Genomic DNA, 20,966 nt, shown 5'->3' with positions numbered 1-20,966 from the left:
GATATTGTCCAATTTTGCAGGTTTCCTCTTTGTTGTTACCAATTTTTTAAACTGTTTGTGAAGTCTTTTCCCACCTTAATATCCTGAATATTTGTTTCAGTGGTTTACTCTAAAAGCATAGAAGGATTTTTTGTTTTTTGTTTGTCTTTTGAGAAAGCCTCGCTCTATCACCCAGGATGGCATTCAGTGGCACAATATTGGCTCACTGTAACCTCCACCTCCTGAGTTCAAGCAGTTCTTCTCCCTCAGCCTCCTGAGTAGCTGGGATTACAGGCATCTGCTACCCTGCCCAGCTGATTTTTGTATTTTTAGTAGAGATGGGGTTTCACCATCTTGATCAGGCTGGTCTCAAACTCTTGACCTTGTGATCAGCCTGCCTTAGCCTCGCAAAGTGCTGGGATTACAGGTGTGAGCCACCAAGCCTGGCAAGCGTTATTTATTTTTAATCTTTTACATTTAGGTCTGTAGTCCATCTGGAAATTATTTTTGAGTATGGCATGAGATAGTGGTCAAGATTAATTTATTTTAAAGTCATCTTTCCTGCACTGTACTATAGGATCATGTTTGTCATAAATCAGTGACTGCATATATAAATATTTTATTGCATAGACAAATATTTATGTTTATTTTGTCAGTTATATGTTGTTTTTATTTTTGTAGCTTTAAAATACATTTTGCCTGCCTGGTAGTGTAAGTCTTCCAACTTTGTTCTTTTCCAAGATTTCCCTAGCTCTTCTTAGCCTTTTATATTTCCAATTAAATATTAGAATGAGCTTGTCAGTTTCCAGAAATGACCTACAGGGATTTTGAATGGGATTGCATTGAATTTATAGATAAGTTTGGAGAGAATTAACATACTTATCATGGAGATATAATCCTCCATTTATTTCAGACTTTAGAAATACTTCTTGCTAATGTATTGTACTTTTCTATGAAATGTTACACATATTTGATTTTGACACTGTAAGTGGTACTATTTTTATAATTTTATAAGTTTTTTCTGTATGTACAAATATACCTGATTTTTGTTTGATGCGTTTTCTAATAATCTTGTGAATTCACTTACTTTCTATAATAATTTGCCTATGGATGTTTTTGGAACTTGTATATACACTATATAATCATACCATTGGCAAAGTTGCCTCACCACCCCAGGACTACCCCTATACACGAGTTAGGACCACCAATATAATATTGAATTGAAATGGTGATAGAATTTCAGAGAAAAAGTTTTAAAAGTTCACCATTAAAGTTTTTGTGGGGCAATTGAGAGGGGGATTTATCAGAGTATGGAAATTCTCTTTTGTTTGCTGAATTTTTGTTGTGAATGAATATTAAGTTTTACCAAATGCTTTCTCTATATAGTGAAATATATTTTTCTGTTAGTGTGTTAGATTGCATGTCTTAATTTTCAAATAGTAGAATACCTTTCCATTCTTAGAATACATTCACTTGGTTGTGATGTATTATCTTTTCAAATGTTAAACTAGATTTTCTAAGTTTTTAAATTTTAAAATTAGTTTTAAAAATTAATTTTTTAAAAAGAGATAGGGTCTTAGTATATTGTCCAGGCTGGCTTTGAACTCCTGGGCTGAAGTGATTCTCCCCCATGGTCTCTTAAATAGTTGTGACTACAGGTGCATGCCACCATACCCAGCTCTGCTAACATTCTATGATTTTGTGTATGTTCATGAGCAAGATTGTTCAACTCTGTAATTTTCTTTTTGATGTTGCCATGTTTTGGTATCGAGATCATGCTGGCTTTATAATGAGTCAAGAAGTGTTTCTTATTTTTCTGTCCTTTGAAAGAGTTTGTGTACAACTGATGTACTTATGCCTTAAGTATGTAAAAAAATTCACCAGAATTCAGCCTTCTGGACCTGGAGTTTTCTTTATGAGAAGGTGCTTTTTTTTTGGGGGGGGTGTGGTGGTGGGGGAGATGGAATCTCGCTTTATCACCAGGCTGCAGTGGCACGATGCCGGCTCACTGCCACATCCGCCTCCCGTGTTCAAGCGATTCTCCTGCCTCAGCCTCCTGAGAAGCTGGGATCACAGGCGAGCAGCACCACGCCCAGCTAGTTTTTGTATTTTTAGTAGTGATGGGGTTTCACCATGTTGACCAGGATGGTCTCAATCTCCTGACCTCATGATCTGCCTGCCTCGCGCTCCTAAAGTGTTGGAATTGTAGGCGTGAGCCACCGTGCCCAGCCTATGAGAAGGTTTTTAATAACATTTAATTTTTAGATACTGGAATATTAAAATTTGTATGTATATTCATGTTGGTTTTTGAGAATTAGATTATTTCATCTAAATTTGTCATTTGTTGGTGAAAGTTGTTTAGGATCATCCAACTTTTTTAACATCTTTAGGGTTTTATAGTGACGTCTGCTTTTCATTCGTGATACTGGTAATTGATATTTCCCCTGTTTTTGTTTTTTTTTTCTTTTCCAAGAATCAAATTTGGGCTTTGCTGATTTTTCTGTTTTGCTTATTTTCTGTTTTTATTGATTTTGGTTTATATCTTTATTTATTTCCTTCTACTTTTCTTTAGTTGAATTTGTTTTTTTTTTTTTCCAAAGTTTTTGACATGGAAACTAGATAATTGTTTTTCACCCTTTTTCCCTTCTCTGGCACGTGATTCAATTCTCACAAAGAGAAGGCTTTATTATTTGGGAAAGAAAACATTCAGTAAGCACCCTAGTAGTAAACATAGCAGTTTCTTTTTTTTGTGCTTTGTTTTAAAATTATGAATTATCAGGCATGTTGTATAGGCTGTTTTCCTTAATGCATTTATATATCCATGAACAGTATACAGTATGGTTTTGCATGTGTTTTACAACTTCAGTAAGTGATATATAATATTCTACAGATTCCTTTTTTAATCTCAATTGTATATTTTTCTGTATATGTGTATTTATATTGTAGTTCAAATTTATTTTTATTACTTTATGATATTTGAATATAACAGTATTTTTCTGTTCCCCTGATAATCGACATTTCAGTTATTCTTCATTGCTAATAATAATATCTACATGGTGTAGCAGTGAACATTCGGATTAAATTCTTTTTGATCATGTAAGTCAATTTCTTTAGGATAGAAACCTAGCAATAGCATTCCTAGCATATAAAACTAGGAATAGTGTATTTTCAACTTTATTAGGTATTAACCAAACTTCTCCCTAAAATGATCCTACCAGTGTATACCTTTGAGTAGAGGATGAGGATTTATGTCACTCCTTATCTTAACCCCATATGTCATCTGACTTTAACATTTTAACCAGTCTGGTGAGTGTGAGATAATGCATAATTTTAATTTACATTTATACCATTGTTGGTTTTGTCATTTTTTCACATATTTTACTGGCTGTTTTGTTTCCTTTTATGTAAATTTTTTAATTCAGTGATTTTTTCAGTTGGGTTGTTTTGTCATTTTTCTTACTGGGGAAAAGTTTTTTATGTGGTTGGAATTTAATTTTTGTTAAATGTGTTGCAGAGAATTTTCTCTAAGCCCATGGCTTCTATTTAGTTTTTGTATCTTTTTACCATTCATAGTTTTAAATTTTGACAAATTTAGTAATGTTTTTCTTTATGGTTTTTGCTTCACATGCTCATGTATACGTGTGTGTGTATAAGACACCCTTTCCCATCCTAAGGCCATGCAGGTATTTTGTTTAATAAGCGGTATTATTGCATAATGATTAAGAGCCAGAGCTCTGGAACACGCTAAGTTAGAACCCCACCTCTGTCATGTACTTGCCATGTCTCCTTGGATTCTCTGTGTTCCTTTTTAAAAAATATAGATGATAATTTTACCCACCTCCAGGGTTGATGTTAGGAAGTCCACCTGGATAGTATGACAGGCATGTGATTCCCTCGTGATACTGGTTGTTGAGTATTTTGAGTATCATCTCTGATTAACTCATGAGATTACTATGAACAGTAACCGAGGTCATACATATAAAGTACTTATTAATGCCAGGGATATAACAAGAGCTCAACAGATGTTTATTATGTTATCTTCTAATTGTTTTGTTTTACATTTAAGACTTTAATTCATCTGAAGTTGATATTAGGCACAATAATTTACACTCATTAATATTCTTCCGTGATATACTTGGGGTACTATGCAGAAAAGAATTAATGTCACAGGTTCTAAGATTGCTTCTTGTTAGATAACCTGCTTGAATGGTTGGCCCTTGGCTGGTAAACAGTTCCCTATATAGAACTTTTCATAAATGCTAAGAGTGTGGTAGGTTTGCTGTGCCTAAACTGTTTGCACAAATAATGTGATTTATGCTGAATACCTGATTTCCTTCTGGGAGTCTGGAATTTTGGTATGTGTGAGGCAGAGTGTACCCACATGACCATCCCCCAGTGAAAACCTTGGGAGCTGAGTTTCTTAGGAACATCCATAGTGGACAAGACTGCGTACTCTTTGCATGTGTTGTCACAACTGGTTGGTAGAGGAATTAAGTACATCCTATGTAACTCCATTGGGAGAGGACTTTTGGAAGCTTATACCTGATTTTGCCCCATGTGCCTTTTCCTTTCTTATTTTGCTTTGTATCCTTCTGCTGGAATAAATTTTAGTTGTTACTATTACTGTATGCTGAATCCTTTGACTCCTCTTAGTTAATTGTCTATCTTGGCCATGGGCTTGGGGACTCCTGACACAGGTACTGATATGAAGTTATCTTTGTTTACTGCATGATTGCACCTTTTTTTTTTGTTTGTCATCTTTTATATTAATCCTTTGGAATAGCTATGGACTACCTATTACCTTTGGTTTCAGACTAGGATGAATTCTAGAGGAGCTGAGCAATTGGCACTGATAGGTTGGGAAGGAGTTTACTACTTGTTACACCACTGTCTGTCTGGGATTCTTGATTTTCAGCCTTATATATGCTCAGGCTAACTCAGAATTTTTGAACTCAGTAAACTTTTAATTGATATTTAAGTTTCTTGAAATTTAAATATACCATTTTTTTTTCTGGTAAATATTATTACAGTCATATTGTATGTGCACAGTCTTAGGCAAAAAAACATTTATTTCTCTTGTAAGCATCAGTGAACCATTCTCAGAATCTTCTTTGCAGCAATGCTGTGACCAGTGTGAGAGCTCTCATTGAAGAATAGTTGAACTACAATGTCATGATGATTGATTTTCTAAAACTAAAATATTTAGGAGGTGATAATTTTAAATCATCACATGGAGTGCCTTTATTTTTGGAATGATTTTTATAGGAGGCCCAAAGAAGTATTTGAATCAGATGATCACTGAAAGTATCTGGCTTTATTTTTGTTTTATCAGTCTTGCTTTATCTTCATTTAGTGGACAAGTTTAATTCCTTATTTAAATGAGATTCTTGTTCACTTTAAAAAGTAGATCCAGAAACTTACTTGAATGCTTTCGACACACCAATAAGTAATTATGACTTCATTTTCATGAGGCTAACATGCTTTGTTATACATTTCTTTATCTGTGTTTTACTAAGGGGAGAGCTGGCTAAATTTGGATTTTTACCTTGTGATTGATGTAGCTAGACTTTATTGAGATTTAAATGTCTGCTGAATGTCATAATATTCTTAGCAGTGTTTGTGTGGGTATGTGAGTTTCTTAGATTATTTGTACTGAATTTTGGAATTTCTCTAGTCCAACAATATAGAAGAAGAATATAAAAATATCAAGCCCGGCTTATATTTGCCTTATTTAGTTTTGAGTTTTAAAATGAATTTAGGAAGTTTTTAATTGCTCTCTAATTTTGTATCTGTGCCATTTTACTTAGCTTGGGTTATACTCTAAGAAAGAGACCAGAGATTCTTTAATCTTTCTAATGCATATTCACATATGCTATCTCAGGTGGTTGCACCTTGTCTACATTTTGCTAGTTTTTCACTTTATTTAATAGTATTATACTACTGTCAGACTGTTTTCATTAAACTCTGGTGAGAGCATATTGCTCTTTAAATCTGTGTCTGAATAACAAAGATCAGAGCATAACTAAATGAAATTGAAATGACAAAATCATAAAAATAATCAGTGAAATGAAGAGTTAGTTCTTTGTAAGGATAAACAAAATTGACAGGCTGCTAGCTAGATTAGCCAAGAAGAAAGAAAAAGGATTCAGATAGGCATGATCAGAAGTGATAAAAGTGATTTTACAATTGATACCGTGGAAATACAAAAGATCATCAGAGATTGCTGTAAACATCTCTGTGTGCACAAACTAGAAGACCTAAAGGAAATGGATAAATTTCTACAAACATATAACATCCCAAGATTGAACCAGTAAGAAATGAAAATAATGAATAATGAAGTGAAATCGGTCATAACCAAAAAAATACCAACCAAAAAAAGCCCAAGACGAGACAGATTCAGAGTGGAATTTTACCAGGCATACAAAAGAGCTGGTATCAATCTTACTGAAACTGTTCCAAAAAATTGAGGAGGAGGAATCCCTAACTCATTCTATAAAACCAGTATCATCTTGGTACCCAAATCTGGCAAGGACACAACAAAAAAAGAAAACTGCTGGCCAGTATCCCTGATGACCACACATGCAAAACTGCAACAAAATACTGGCAAACCAAATCAAAGAGCAAATTAAAAAGATCCATCATGATCAAGTGGGTTTTATTTTAGGAATGCAAAGATGGTTCAACATATATACATCAATAAATGTGTTTCACCACATAAGTAGATTAAAAACAAAATCTATATGCTTATCTCAATATATGAAGAGAAAGCATTTGATAAAATCCAATATCCCTTCATGATAAGAACCCTAAGCAAACTAGGCATCAGAGGAACATACCTCAAAGTAAGAGCTCTGTATGATAAACCCATAGCCAGTATTATACTGAATAGGCAAAAGTTGAAAGCATTTCCCCTAAGAACTGGAAGAAGACAAGGATATCCACTCCCATCACTCTTATCAACATAGTTCTAGCCAGAGCAAACAGGCAAGAGAAAAAACTAAGTCATCCAAAATATAAAAGATGAAGTAAAATTATCTATTGGTTGCTGACATGATCTCATACTCAGAAAACCCTAAAGATTCCTCTTTAAGACTTTTAGAATTTATAAACAATTTCAGTTAAGTTTCAGAAAATTAATATACAAAAATTAGTGGCATTTCCATACATCATCAGTGATCAAACAGAACCGAAATCCATTTACAATAGACACACACACACACACACACACACACACACACACCCCTAAGAATACATTTAACCAAGGAGGTGAAAGACCTCTACAAGGAGGAGTATAAAACACTGATGAAAGAAATCGTAAGTGATACAAACTGATAAACATTTTATTCTTATGGATTAGAAGAATATTATTTAAATTACCATACTGCTCAAAGCAATTTACAGATTCAAGGCAATTCCCACTAAATTGCCAACATCAGTTTTTACAGAATTAGTTCCTAACCTAAAATTCATGTGGAACTAAAAACAGGCTAATAGCCAAAACAATTCTAAGCAAACAGGACAAAGCTAGAGGCATCACATTACTTGACTTCAAACTATACTACAAAGCTGTAGTAACCAAAACAGCATGGTACTGGTACAGAAATAGACACATTGATCAATGGAACAGAATAGAGAACCGAGAAGTAAAAACACATACATATATCTGACTGAACTTCGACAGAATCAACAAAAATAAACTGTGGGGAAAGGACACCCTATTCAATAAATGGTGCTGGGCAAATTGGCTAGTCATGTGCTGAAGAATGAAACTGGACCCCTGTCTCTCACTATATCCCAAAATTAACTCAAGATGAATTAAAGACTTAAATGCAAGACCTGAAACTATAAAAAATCTATGAAGAAAACTTAGGAAAAACTCATCTGGACATTGGCTTAGGCAAGATATTGAGTAAGACCTCAAAAGTAAATGTAACAGAAACAAAAATAGACAAATGGGACTTAATTAAACTTCTGCACAGCAGAAGAAACAACAGAGTAAACAGACAGCCTACAGAAAATGAGAAAATATTTCCAAACCATGCATCTGAAAAATGACCAGTATTCAGAATTTACAAGGAACTGAACAAGAAAAAAATGTATAACTCCATTAAAAGATGGGCAAAGGATATGAACAGACATTTCTCAAAAGAAGACATACAAGCAGCCAACAAATGAAAAAAAAAGCTCAACGTCACTAATCATTAGAGTGATGCAAATCAAAACCACAGTGAGAGTCCGTCTCATACCAGTCAGAATGACTATAAAAAAGTTAAATAACATGTTGGTGAGTATGTGCAGAAAAGGGAATGCTTATAACACTGTTGATGAAAATGAAAATTGAAAATTAGTATAACCTTTGTGGAAAACAGTACAGAGATTTCTCAAAGAACTAAAAGTAGAATTACCATTTGGTCTAGCAGTCATACTCCTGGACGTCTACACAGAGAAAAAGTTATTATATCAAAATGATATCTGCACTTGTATGTTTATTATAATAAACATAAATTATCAAAATAGCAAAGTCATGGAATCAACCTAAGTGTTCATTAGTAGTTGATTAGATAAAGAAAATGTGGAATATATATACACCATAGAATACTGTGCAACCATAAAAAAGAATGAGAGACTGGGCCTGGTGGTTCATGCTTGTAATTCCAGCACTTTGAGAGGCTGAGGCAGGCAGATCACTTGAGGCCAGGAGTTCGAGACCAGCGTCGCCAATATGGCTAAAGCCTGTCTGTACTAAAACTACAGAAATTAGCCAGGCATGGTGGTGCACACCTGCAATCCCAGCTACTTGGGAGGCTGAGGCACAAGAATCACTCGACCCCAGGCAGAGGCTGCAATGGCGGAGACTGCAGTGAGTTGAGATAGTGCCACTGCACTGCAGCCTGTGTGACAGAGCAACACTCTGTCTCAGGAAAAAAAAAAAAAAAAAAAAGCTGTATCCTTTGTAGCAACATGGACAGAGCTAGAGGTCATTATTCTAACTATAATAACTCAGGAACAGGAAATCATATACTACATGTTCTCATTTGTAGATGGGAGCTAAACAGTGGGTACACATGGACATAAGCATGGAAATAGTAGACACTGAGGACTTCAGAAGTGGGGAGGATGGATAGGGGTTAAGAGTTGAAAAATTACCTATTGGGTACAGTGTTCACTCTTTGGGTGATGGGTTTCTAGGAGCCCAAACCTCACCATTATGCAGTATGTTCATGGAGTAAACTCACACATGTATCTCATGAATCTAAAATTTAAAAAAATCTGGCCAGACTCATGGCTCACGCCTATATTCCCAGCACTTTGGGAGGCTGAGGTGGGTGGAGTGCCTGAGTTTACGAGTTCAAGACCAGCCTGGGCAACATGATGAAACCCAATCTCTACTAAAATACAAAAGATTAGCTGGGTGTGGCAGCATGTGCCTGTAATCCCAGCTACTCAGGAGGCAGAAGCAGGAGAATTGCTGGAACCTGGAAGGCATAGGTTATAGTGAGCTGAGATCACACTACTGCACTGTAGCTTGGGCTATGAGAGTGAGACTCTGTCTCAAAAAAAAATGTATCCATGTTCAGGGCCCTTTTTCATACTGCTGTTATCTTACCTACATTCCCAGGCTAAGACCATTTGAGGTTACTTATATTTTTTCTTAATGCTCTCATCTGTTCCTCCTTTAAGGCTGTATTCAGACTTTTATTTTCTTCCCTCCCCCTAAGGATTAACTGTTCAGTGATGAGACCCCATAGCACTTTAAATCACACCCTCTGATTTTCTGCTTTTCTCCTAAGACTCTTTTCATCTTTTTGTGCTGTGATACTGACTTAGTGTGTATAGGTACTCGATAAATGGTTCTTTCCAGTTAGAATCAATTACTCCATTCTTCCTACATCTAATCATTTGCTTCCTCCTACTTTTGGCACTTTATTTTAATTTGTGGTATACTACTTTGTATTGATCTTCATACCTGCACTGAAGTAATTTCAAAGACAAGGACTGGACTTGACTTTTCTTTTTTTTTTTTTTTTTGAGATAGAGAATTGCTCTGTCACTCAGGCTGGAGTGCAGTAGTGTGATCTTGGCTCACTGCAACCTCTGCCTTCCGGATTCAAGCAATTCTCCTGCTTCAACCTGCTGAGTGGCTGGGATTACAGGTGTGCATCACCGTACTCAGCTAATTTTTTGTATTTCTAGTAGAAACGGGGTTTCACCATGCTGGCCAGGCTGCTCTCAAACTTCTGACCTCTTGATCTGCTTGCCTTGGCCCCAACAAAGTACTGGAATTACGGATGTGAACCACCGCATCCAACCTGGATTTTTCTTTAGTAAAATTCTCATTTTTTGAGGCTTATGCCCCTTAGTTCAGGTTTTATCGTATGTCCTGCATCAGTATTAAGCTGCTTCTCATTTATGTGTATTTAGATTATATTGCTTTAGTTTAGAATAAAGTCTCAAATTTTGGTTTATGATTCATAAGGTTATTTCGTGGCTGGACTTTTCCTTGTTTACATTTGTCCTGTCACTGTGAATTAATAGCCTTTTAAAAAAATCTTTTCTACTGAGGCCACTGTAGAGTGTTATTTTCCCCTTTCATTTATCCTCATGAAGTGGTGAGGAGGGTAGATAGATGGCTTTGATGATCTCTACAAAGTGATGCAGAAACCAGTGTACTTGTACCTATTAAAAAGTGACAGCAAATAGTACAAATGACTCCTGCTACCTCCTGAGCCATTTAAACATAAGCTTCTTACCTGAAGTCCTATGACCCTTGGATACTTTAATGCAGTGATCCCCAAGCTTTTTGGCACCAGGGACTGGTTTTGTGGAAGACAGTTTTTCTATGGACTGGGGTGCAGGTGATGATGGTTTCAGGGTGAAACTTTTCCATCTCAGATCATCAGGCATTAGGTTCTCATAAGGAGTGTGAGCTCAAGTGTGCAGTTCACAATAGGGTTCACTCTCCCATGAGAATCTAATGCTGCTGGTAATATGACAGGAGGCGGAGCTTAGGTGGTAATGCTCCCTTGCCTGCTGCTCACCTCTTGCTGTGCAGCGTGTTCCTAACTGGCCATAGACTGATACTGGTCCATGGCCTAGGGGTTGGAGACCCTTGCTTTAATGTATATTTCTTGGAAACAAGAACATTTTCCTATATAATCACAGAATAACCATTCACATCATGAAATTAACATGGATACATTACTACCACCAAATTCTTGGACCCCATTCAAGTTTCTCCATTTGACCAATAATTTTTATATATATACATATATATATACACACACACACACATACATATGTATATATATATTTAGTTGACAAGTGATCCTTTATTGAAATATTTTCCTTTGTGCTTCTGAACTAGCTGAGCATTCTGCTGCACCACTGTTTATGTTATGTATTATCTCATGAGGGTGGTGGCCATCAGCATTGCAGCCCATAGATAAGGCAGTCCCCAGGATCTCTTTAACAGTTCCAGAGAGAGTTCTCTGGCTTAAAGATCAGTGCCATATCTTCGAGCAGTGTTGACAATTTCATCAAAAGTGATATTTTCACCTTGTTTAATATTTTCCTGTTTCTTTCTGTCTCCTAGCCATTCCTTGAGGGCTTTGATGATCAGTGCAGAGGGAGAAGGTACCGCCTCAATCTGGGTCTGTCTGTTCTGAATGGTCAGTTTTCCTGTAATTCTCAGACTCTTCCAGTTGCTGGTTGCTTTGGCAATTTCATCACCCACCTTTTTTTGGAGACAGACCCTGGGCACCCATCTTGGGGGCCAGTGCAGATGTGGCATGGACTTTACCCTGGTACACCTCAGGTATACAACTTTGATCTCGTTGGGGTGGAACTTCAGCAGTATGGTGGAGGCAGCTGGTGTCGGATTAATCTGGATTCGGTACAAACAAAGAGAGTTGCACCTTGGCTTCCTCTGAGTGAAAAATTGAAGGCAATAATATCTTCTATAGTAAAAAGATCTATGTTAGAATCACATGATGGTTTGGTGTATTATGGACTTCCGTCTCTTCAGTCTCCTGGCCAGTGAATGTTCTTTCAAACAGGTTTCTGTGTTTTTTCTTCTATCATAATTCTTTGAGCACTCCCTTGCTCTTTTATACAAGATGTTTTAGTCTCATTTTGCATTTTTTTCTAGCCTAGGCCTGAATGATTTCTAGAACGAATGATTTCTTCTAGGGTCCTGGTTCTTTTTATTGGGAAATGTTGTTTTAGAGCCAAGTTTTGGGGGCTAGGTATGCTCACTGCTATTGAAAAGTTGCTGCTCACAGGCATCTTCAGTGGTGAGAACTGGGGAATACACGCCATCCCCCCCACACACATGCGCACAAATGTATCAATATTTATGTCCACATTATATATTTTTAAAACCATGAATTCATACTAATACTTCCTTCCAGTTCTATCCTAATACCACAGGATTCAATTCTAGTTTTTTCCTTTTCTGTATTTGCAACCCCTATCTCTGATGTTGAGAAACCTAACTTCCATTATCCTTAAAATATTTACAGTTACACATCACTTAATAATGGGAATATGTTCTGATAAATGTGTTAGGTAATTCCATTGTCATGCAAGCATCATAGAATGTACTTAACCAAACTTAGATGTTGTAGCCTACTATACACCTAGTCTATATGGTATGAGCCTATTGCTCTTAGGATACAAACTTGTATAGCATATTACCTTTCTGAATACTGTAGGCAGTTATAACAATAATAATTTGTGTATCTAAGCATATCTAAATATAGAAAAGGTAATGCACTGCACTATGATGTTATGACAGTTATGACATCATTATGTCACTAGGCAATAGAAATTTTTCAGCTGCATTATAATCTTAAGGGACCAGTTTTATATGCAGTCAGTCATTGACCAAAATGTCATTATATGATGCGTGACTGTTCTTACTTGATTAACCTCCTTTGTAACCAACTTCTGCCACCATATCCTCTTCCACGTCGAAGTCTCATCCTGTTTGGGGTCTGAAACTTCCACATTATTATGCCTGGGTTATTTGAAGAAGGATTTATGGAGATTATCTTGGACATCTTAACTTCTCTTTTTTTGAGATGACGTCTTGCTCTTTTGTCCAGGTTGGAGTGCAGTGGTGTGATCTTGGCTCACCGCAACCTCTGTCTTTTGAGTTCAAGTGATTCTCTTGCCTCAGCCTCCCCAGCAGTGGGGGTTACAGGCACACACCACTGCACCCGGCTAATTTTTGTATTTTTAGTAGAGATTGGGTTTCACTATGTTGACCAGGCTGGTCTTGAACTCCTGACCTCAGATAATCCGCTCACCTTGGCCTCCCAAAGTGTTAGGATTACAGGTGTGAGCCACCACGCCAGCCTGGACATCTTAGTCTTAATAATACAGATGCAGTATAAATACTCTAAGAGTTTCACATGTACCTGGTTTTTTTTTTTCTTTCTTTCTTATGGAGTCTTGTTCTGTTGCCCATGCTGGAGTGCAGGGCACAATCTCAACCTCAGCTCACTTCAACCTCCGCCTCCTGGGTTCAAGTGACTCTCCTGCCTCAGCCTCCTGTATACTTGGGATTACAGGCACACACTACCATGCCCTTCTAATTTTTGTGTTTTTAGTAGAGATAGGGTTTCACCATGTTAACCAAGCTAGTCTCGAGCTCTGATCTCAAGTGATCCATCTGTCTTGGCTTCCATAAGTGTTGGGATTACAGGCATGAGCCACCACGCCTGGCCAGGCATATGCCTGTTTCATTATCAAAATGAATGACATTAAAAAATCATGAAAAATGCTTCTGTGTATAATAACTTTATAGGATCTGGATCATTTAGTGTGATTAATGTGGAGGCTTGGAATTAGAAGTGTACAGAGAGCTAAAACCTTCATTTTTTTCAAACAATAGTTCCAAATTTGATGTAAACTTCTCTGATTTTTAGGGAATGCAAATTAGATTATCTTGATGGTCAGTTTATCTGATAGTGTTTAATTATAATCAGTCATGAAAGTGTACAGCAACTAGTGTTGGAAGGACTTGTAAGAATCCTGAGATCAGCTCAATCCTAAAGATTTGAGAAACATCTCTTTCAAAATTATTTCAAAAGGGAAAAATATTGCTTATATAGAAAAAAATAGCACATATGATACTATGTTTGTTGCGTATTTGTAGAGATAAAGAATTTTCTGTCCTTTAAATGAATCTCATTAAGGATGCTGGGTATCCAGAACTTTTTTCTTCTTTTTTTATAATTAGGATCAGACTGAATAAAAAACATATGTGTAAATATATTAGTATATTGGTTTTCTCTCATTGCTGTGACATATTACCATAGTTAGTAGTTTAAAACAGCATTTATCTTACCATTTTGAAGCTCAAGTCCAAAATGTGTCTTGGGGCAAGGCTGTGTTCCTTTGAATGCTCTAGGAGAGCATCTAGGCCTCTCTTCTTTCATTCACTTGGCCTTTTACTATTTGGCAAAGCTGTAGTATATTTTATATGCAGAAAAATTAGATGCTATAAGATCAAGGTCATAGAGATCATTTAGTCTTATCCATTTATTTCGTAGATAAAGATAACTGAGACCTAGAAAGATAAAGTCACATAGTTATTCTAGTCATTGTTTTTACTGCCACCATAGATTTTTGTTGGGTTTCTCCTTTAAGGTAAAGAAGAACCTGTTTAGCACTGTTCTCTGTTTTCTGTCTGTTACCAAATGACTGCCTTTTAGAGAATGTTTCACTTAGACTCTTATCAGAGAAACCTTTTTTGAAAACCAGACATTCAGATTATCTGCTTCTGCACTTTTTTATCTCTGTACCAAACTATATATGAGGGTCTCAGAACCAAAGGAGAAAAGGCAGTATATGGAAGGTTTTCTCTATGTGTTTTTTTTGGTTCATTCTTTTATGTTCAGCTGGCTTTTAAAAATTGCTTTCTGTTTGCTACTGCTGGAGGAATGTTGAATGTTTTAGAAAGGGCAGGAGGGATTGCGGAATGTATGAGGAACCACTGACTCAGAGGAAAGAAGTGGCAGGAGAGGAGGCTGTCAGTACAGAGCTTTCACAGAGCTTGAAGGATTTGAATCTTTGGCCTAAAAATTGAAGGGAAGCAGTTGGAGAATTTTAAGCTCCAAAAAATTTAATTCAGTTTACGTTTTTAAAATGCTTTGTATGAAGATTGAATTAGAGGGGAGCTAGATAGGATGCTGGAAGCTAATGTTCAAGTGAGAAGTGGTAGTCGCTTATGCTATTTTGGTGGCAAAGTGGAGAATCTGGTGGGGTGAGAAGTTTTGAAAATGGGTTTAGAGGGTACATTGACCAAATTACATTATTGATTGACTGTAGGGGTGAAAAACATCACCTCCCTACCTTTAGAAGTTATAATTGATGGTTTTGCTTTCATTCATTTTGCCAAATTATTTTATCACCAGTTTGACTTTTTACTTTTCTTGTGGTTTTCCCATTCCTTCTTATGTCATATCTAAACTTTGGCTTTCTTCTTTTCATAATCTGTTCTCACTTTTTTTTTCAGTCTGTCTAGTCACTTTTAATCTCTAGTTACTGCTACATGTTCCTGAATGTATACTTGATACTTTGTTATCTTTCTTACCTCTCCTGTAAGTTTCTGGCACTAAGTAAGGACTCAATAATTAAGTGTTGAAATGGGTATCATGATGACGTGTGATAAATATTGCCTTTTCATAAAAATAAATGGAAACATTTAAATTAAAGGTACTGGCACTTGGTGGCCGTGGCAGCAGCAATAGACATTGGGGATCTGGGCTGCCAGGAGCAGTTTCACTGGGTTTCACCCTCAGAGATGGCCTTCGGGGCACACCAGCAAACCAAGATGGAGTATGAGTGGTAACTTGACAAGCAAGGGTTTCAGCAAATCCTGAAGTTTTGAAGGAGTTCCCGTCCCCAGACACCACCATCCAGAGAACTGTGCACCAAAAACTGGAACAGCTTAATCAATATCTAGACTTTAACAACTACTTGATTTTTGTTCTTACAAAATTAAAATCTGAGGATGAACCCACAAGATCATTGAGTGGTCTCATCTTGAAGAATAATGTGAAACAGGCTTTATTAAAAGTGAATGTTTAGATAATATTGGTGACTCCTCTCCTCTGGTTAGAGCCACTGTTGGTATTTTGATCACAACTATAGCCTCCAAAGGAGAATTGCAGAATTGGCCTGACCTCTTACCAAAACTGTAGCCTTTTGGATTCTGAATATTATAACACCTGTCAGGGAGCATTTGACACCCTTCAGAAGATTTGTGAAGATTCTGCTGAGATTTCAAATAGTGATGTTTTAGATCATCCTCTCAACATCAAGATTCCCAAATTTTTACAGTTGTTCAAGCACAGTAGTCCGAAAATAAGGTCTCACACTGTTGCACGTGTCTGTCTGTAACCGGGGGACAGGAGCAGGGCTGCGGGGACATTCCATTGACACTCACTGTTCCCCAATTGAATGTATTTTTTCCAGGTATTTGGGCTCTTTCTCACCCAATAATGGGGAGGAGACCCCGGCAGCCATGGAGATACTGTTCAAGTAAATATCAGACCCAAAGAGCTTTGCGGAAAAGTGATTTATTAGGCAGAGAGAGAGAGAGCTTTCACGCTGTCATGGGAGGGGGTCTGGAGATGGAGTCCACACAGATAAAGAGAGAGAGAGGGCTCCCACGTTGCTGTGGGAGGGGATCCCGGAGAGGGAAATCCACATAGGTAAGGGAGTAGGGGGAATTTAAACCCGGAGTTACTCTGGCCCCATTCAAGTTCTTGTTCAGTAAAAGGAGTTTTTTCCAGATTTCCTCTGGAGTGATTGTTCCTCAGGTCTGATGCTGGATTGGCTGCCTGGGTCCCAGCAGAGCCCCTCCTTCCCAGGCTTTTGGCGGGCTTTGTAAACAAAGGAAGCTTACCGGGGCTTTCTACCTAACCCATGCTGACCAAAGTTAGACAAAGAACTCTAGTTCCCAGATGGGAATGAAGGCAGGTTGGGCGTGTTACCGGGAAGTTCTTGCCTTTGAGACCACGCCCAGTGTGGACTTGGGAACAGAAGTTAACATAGTCCCTCAAATCAGTCTATCATCAGTAGGATGTTGCACGTTGATTCTTTTACTGTGTTTCACACTGATTCTTTTAGTGAGACTCTGTTTGCATTGGCTGGTGATAAAGAACCAGAGGTATGGAAAAATGTGTGCCCAGCACTTGTGATGTTGCTCCAAGTTCAAATGGATTGTCTGCTTCCTCACATGCATAGTATAGTTGAGTACATCCTACAGAGGACTCAAGATCAAGATGAAAATGTGGCTTTAGAAGCCTGTGAATTTTGGCTGACTTTAGCTGAACAGCCATTATGCAAAAATGTACTTGTAAGGTATCTTCCTAAGTTGATTTCTGTGTTAGTGAATGCCATGAATTATTCAGATATAGATACTGTCCTACTTAAGGATGAAGTTGAAGAAGACAAGATGATTCCTGTTAGTGAACAGCATATACGGCCACATTTTCACCGATCAAGGACAGTGGCTGAGCAGCGTGATGAAGATGGAATTGAAAATGAAGACAATGTTGATGATGATGATGATGCAATTTCTGACTGGAATCTAAGAAAATGTTTTGCTACTGCCCTAGGTGTTCTTGCAAATGTGTATCATGATGAACTACTGCCACATATTTTGCCCCTTTTGAAAGAATTACCTTTTTTTTTTTGAGACAGAGTTTCGCGCTTGTTACCCAGTCTGGAGTGCAATGGCGTGATCTCCGCTCACCCGCAACCTCCGCCTCCTGGGTTCAGGCAATTCTCCTGCCTCAGCCTCCTGAGTAGCTGGGATTACAGGCATGTGCCACCTGTAATTTTTTTTTTTTGTATTTTTAGTAGAGACAGGGTTTCACCATGTTGACCAGGATGGTCTCGATCTCTTGATCTTGTGATCCACCCGCCTCGGCCTCCCAAAGTGCTGGGATTACAGGCTTGAGCCACCGCACCCGGCCCAAGAATTACTTTTTAATCATGAATGAGTTGTTGAAGAATCAGGCATCTTGGTTTTAGGAGCCATTGCTGAAGGTTGCGTGTGGGCGTGATTCCATACTTGCCTGAGCTTATTCAGTGCCTCTTTGATAGGAAGGCTCTTGTGTGTTCCATAACATGCTGTACTCTTAGCCGCTATGCATACTAGGTAGTCAGCCAGCCACCAGACACGTACCTGAAGCCATTAATGACAGAATTGCTAAAGTGCATCCTGGATAGCAACAAGAGAGCACAAGAAGCTGCCTGCAGTTCACTAGGAAGCTTGTACAGAACTTGTTTCTTACCTTGCTTATATACTTGATACCCTGGTCTTTGCATTCAGTAAATACCAGCATAAGAACCTGCTCATTCATTACATATGCTATAGGAATATTAGCAGATTCAGTAAGATATCATTCAAACAAATCAGAATATATTCAGATGCTAATGCCTCCACTGATGAAGATGTGGAACATGTTAAAGGATGAAGATAAAGATCTCTTCCCTTTACTTGAGTGCCTATCTTTAGTTGCCACAACACTGCAGTCTGGCTTCCTTCTGTACTGTGAACCTGTGTATCAGTGTTGTATTAACCTAGTACAGAGGACACTTGCACAAGCCATGCTAAACAGTGCTCAACCAGATCAATCTGAAGCTCCAGATAAATACTTTATGATAGTGGCTCTTGATTTACTGAGTGGCCTGGCTGAAGGACTTGGAGGCAACATTGAACAGCTGGTAGCCCGAAGTAACATCCTAACACTAATGTATCCTAACACTAGTGCATGCAGGATAAAATGCCAGAAGTTCAACAGAGTTCTTTTGGCCTATTAGGTGACCTCACAAAAGCTTGCTTTCAGCATGTTAAGCCTTGTATAGCTGATTTCATGCCAATATTGGGAACCACCCTAAATCCAGAATTCATTTCGGTCTGAAACAATGCCACAAGGGCAGTTGGAGAAAGTTCCATTCAAACGGGTATAGAGATGCAGCCTTATATTCTATGGTGTTGGACCAGCTTGTAAAAATCATTAACAGATCCAGCATACCAAAGTTGTTAGAGAATACAGCAATATTCTCTGACAACTGGTCATCTTGGTGACATTTATCTTCAAGGGGTGACCCCGATGCTACAGGAGTTTATAAGACCCTGGTGCACCTCTCTGAGAAACATAAGAGACAATGAGGAAAAGGATTCAGCCTTCCATGGAATTTGTACCATGATTAGTGTGAATCTCAGTGGTGTAATCCAAGATTTTACATTTTTTGTGATACTGTTGCATCATGGATTAACCTAAAAGATGATCTCAGAGACATGTTCTGTAAGATCCTTCATGGATTTAAGAATCATGTTGGTGATGAAAATTGGAGGTGGTTCTGACAGTTTCCTCTTCCCTTAAAAGAGCATCTTGCAGCTCTTTATGGTGTTTAATCTAATAGACTTAAACTGCAGTCCCAAAATTAATTAGGGGTCCTTCAGTCTTGGAGACTATGGGGGAGCCTCTGTAGCCAGGGAAAATGTTAAGGGGGTGGGGGAGAAGGGTAAACTGGTAGGGAATACAATACATAAAATCACAACCCTGCTGGGAGGGGTGGGAGGGAGGTTTTGCTGTCAAGTCTTTGTTGGAATAGGTTTTAACATCTGGACCTTTTGTGGGTGGAAATATGTCTCCAGTTACAGCTCCACACTGGATTTGAAGAAGCAAAAAAAAAAAAAGTCTCTTTAGTCTACTCACAAAGCAGTACATTGTGGAATATTACGGGGAATTGTACCAAAGCAAGGACCATCTAAGTGATGCATAGGGACAAGAAAGAGGAACATTTCTATAGCGTACAATAAAGGAAACCTAAGAATGGGACCTAAGAATGGGAGTTATAAATAGTAAGGAAGCTTTTTTTTTTTAAATTAAAAAAATATTTATATAAGTTTTTCCATATTATGGGGGCTTGTTTTGCGTGTTGATGAAGAACTATATAAACAAAGCTAATATAGTTAAAAATCAGCTTGCCTTCCCATGGGAGTAGCAGGTTCTTGGAAGTTGCAATTTAAGGTACCCCCAAAAAGCTGGAAATAAAACAAGCATAAACAGTGAAGCACCAAATGAGTCACTCCTTTTACCTTTTTTGGGGTGGGGAAGGAGGGAGGAATAGATGGGTTAGGGCATATCAAACTAAAGATGACATCTTAATTTTGTTTTGAACATTAATGTAGCGTGTATAAATTTGATGGTTGTACTTCATCAGATTTAATTTTAGGCCAAGATGTTATTTTTTGAAGTACAGTTTAAGGTTCAGGCATGCATTCTGGCTCACAGTGGTTGAAAGTAATTTAAATTAGTGGGAAAGTAGCATGGTTGCATTGCATAGAGAGATTGATATTCATTTACCTATGTTGTAAATTCCTTAAAGTTCCTTTTTAAGATTTGTGGATTTTATTTTTATTAAGAATATAGATATATAAAGTAACTATAGTTTACAGCTAGACCTTGAAATATCTTCTTTAGGATCTGTTAGGAATAAGATTGATACTGTATTGTGTTTAACCTGCACAGTGTGGAAAGTTGATATACTTGTGCAAAATCTTTGCCTCTGTACTGTCAATGTGATGTGCTTTTTACATGGTTATATGCTACTAGTGATTTTATCAAAACTTCTAAAATTTAAATTACAAGGTAAAAGATCTGTAAAAGGCTGCATAAATGTTAGTTAGCACATAAAGACAATTGTAGAAGTTGAAAAATGATTGCTGTATTTCAGTGTTTATTCCCATTCAGCATACCGCCTTCTAAGCTTCCTTTTTTGTTGTTCAAAGCACGATCTTAAAGATATGTTTAAGTTAATGGCCGCAATTCCTACACTGTATTTTGTGCATGTTGTGTGGCCCTCTGTGCCCTAGATATATGCACACAGGGTGCAAATTAAAAGCTGCAGAGTGAAAGTTGGTTTGGATCCTCTTCATTTTATTTGTTTAGCTTTTC

The 20,966-nt window shown here is 37.5% G+C and overlaps 1 protein-coding gene and 1 pseudogene across 10 annotated transcripts in view; both read left to right on the top strand.

Moving 5' to 3' along the window:
* Positions 1 to 20,966, top strand: part of CCSER2 (coiled-coil serine rich protein 2) — a 204,566-nt gene that overhangs the window by 49,967 nt on the left and 133,633 nt on the right. The window lies entirely within an intron of this gene.
* Positions 3,444 to 20,930, top strand: LOC103796661 (transportin-1-like; annotated as a pseudogene). The gene is made up of 3 exons (XR_008475467.2): positions 3,444 to 16,385; positions 17,047 to 17,669; positions 17,974 to 20,930. The product of XR_008475467.2 is annotated as a transportin-1-like (transcript).

Source organism: Callithrix jacchus, chromosome 12 (assembly GCF_049354715.1).
Source record: "Callithrix jacchus isolate 240 chromosome 12, calJac240_pri, whole genome shotgun sequence".
Lineage (NCBI taxonomy): Eukaryota > Metazoa > Chordata > Mammalia > Primates > Cebidae > Callithrix > Callithrix jacchus.
The sequence above is the reverse complement of the archived record's forward strand: the minus strand, read 5'-3'. Positions and strand labels throughout refer to the sequence as shown.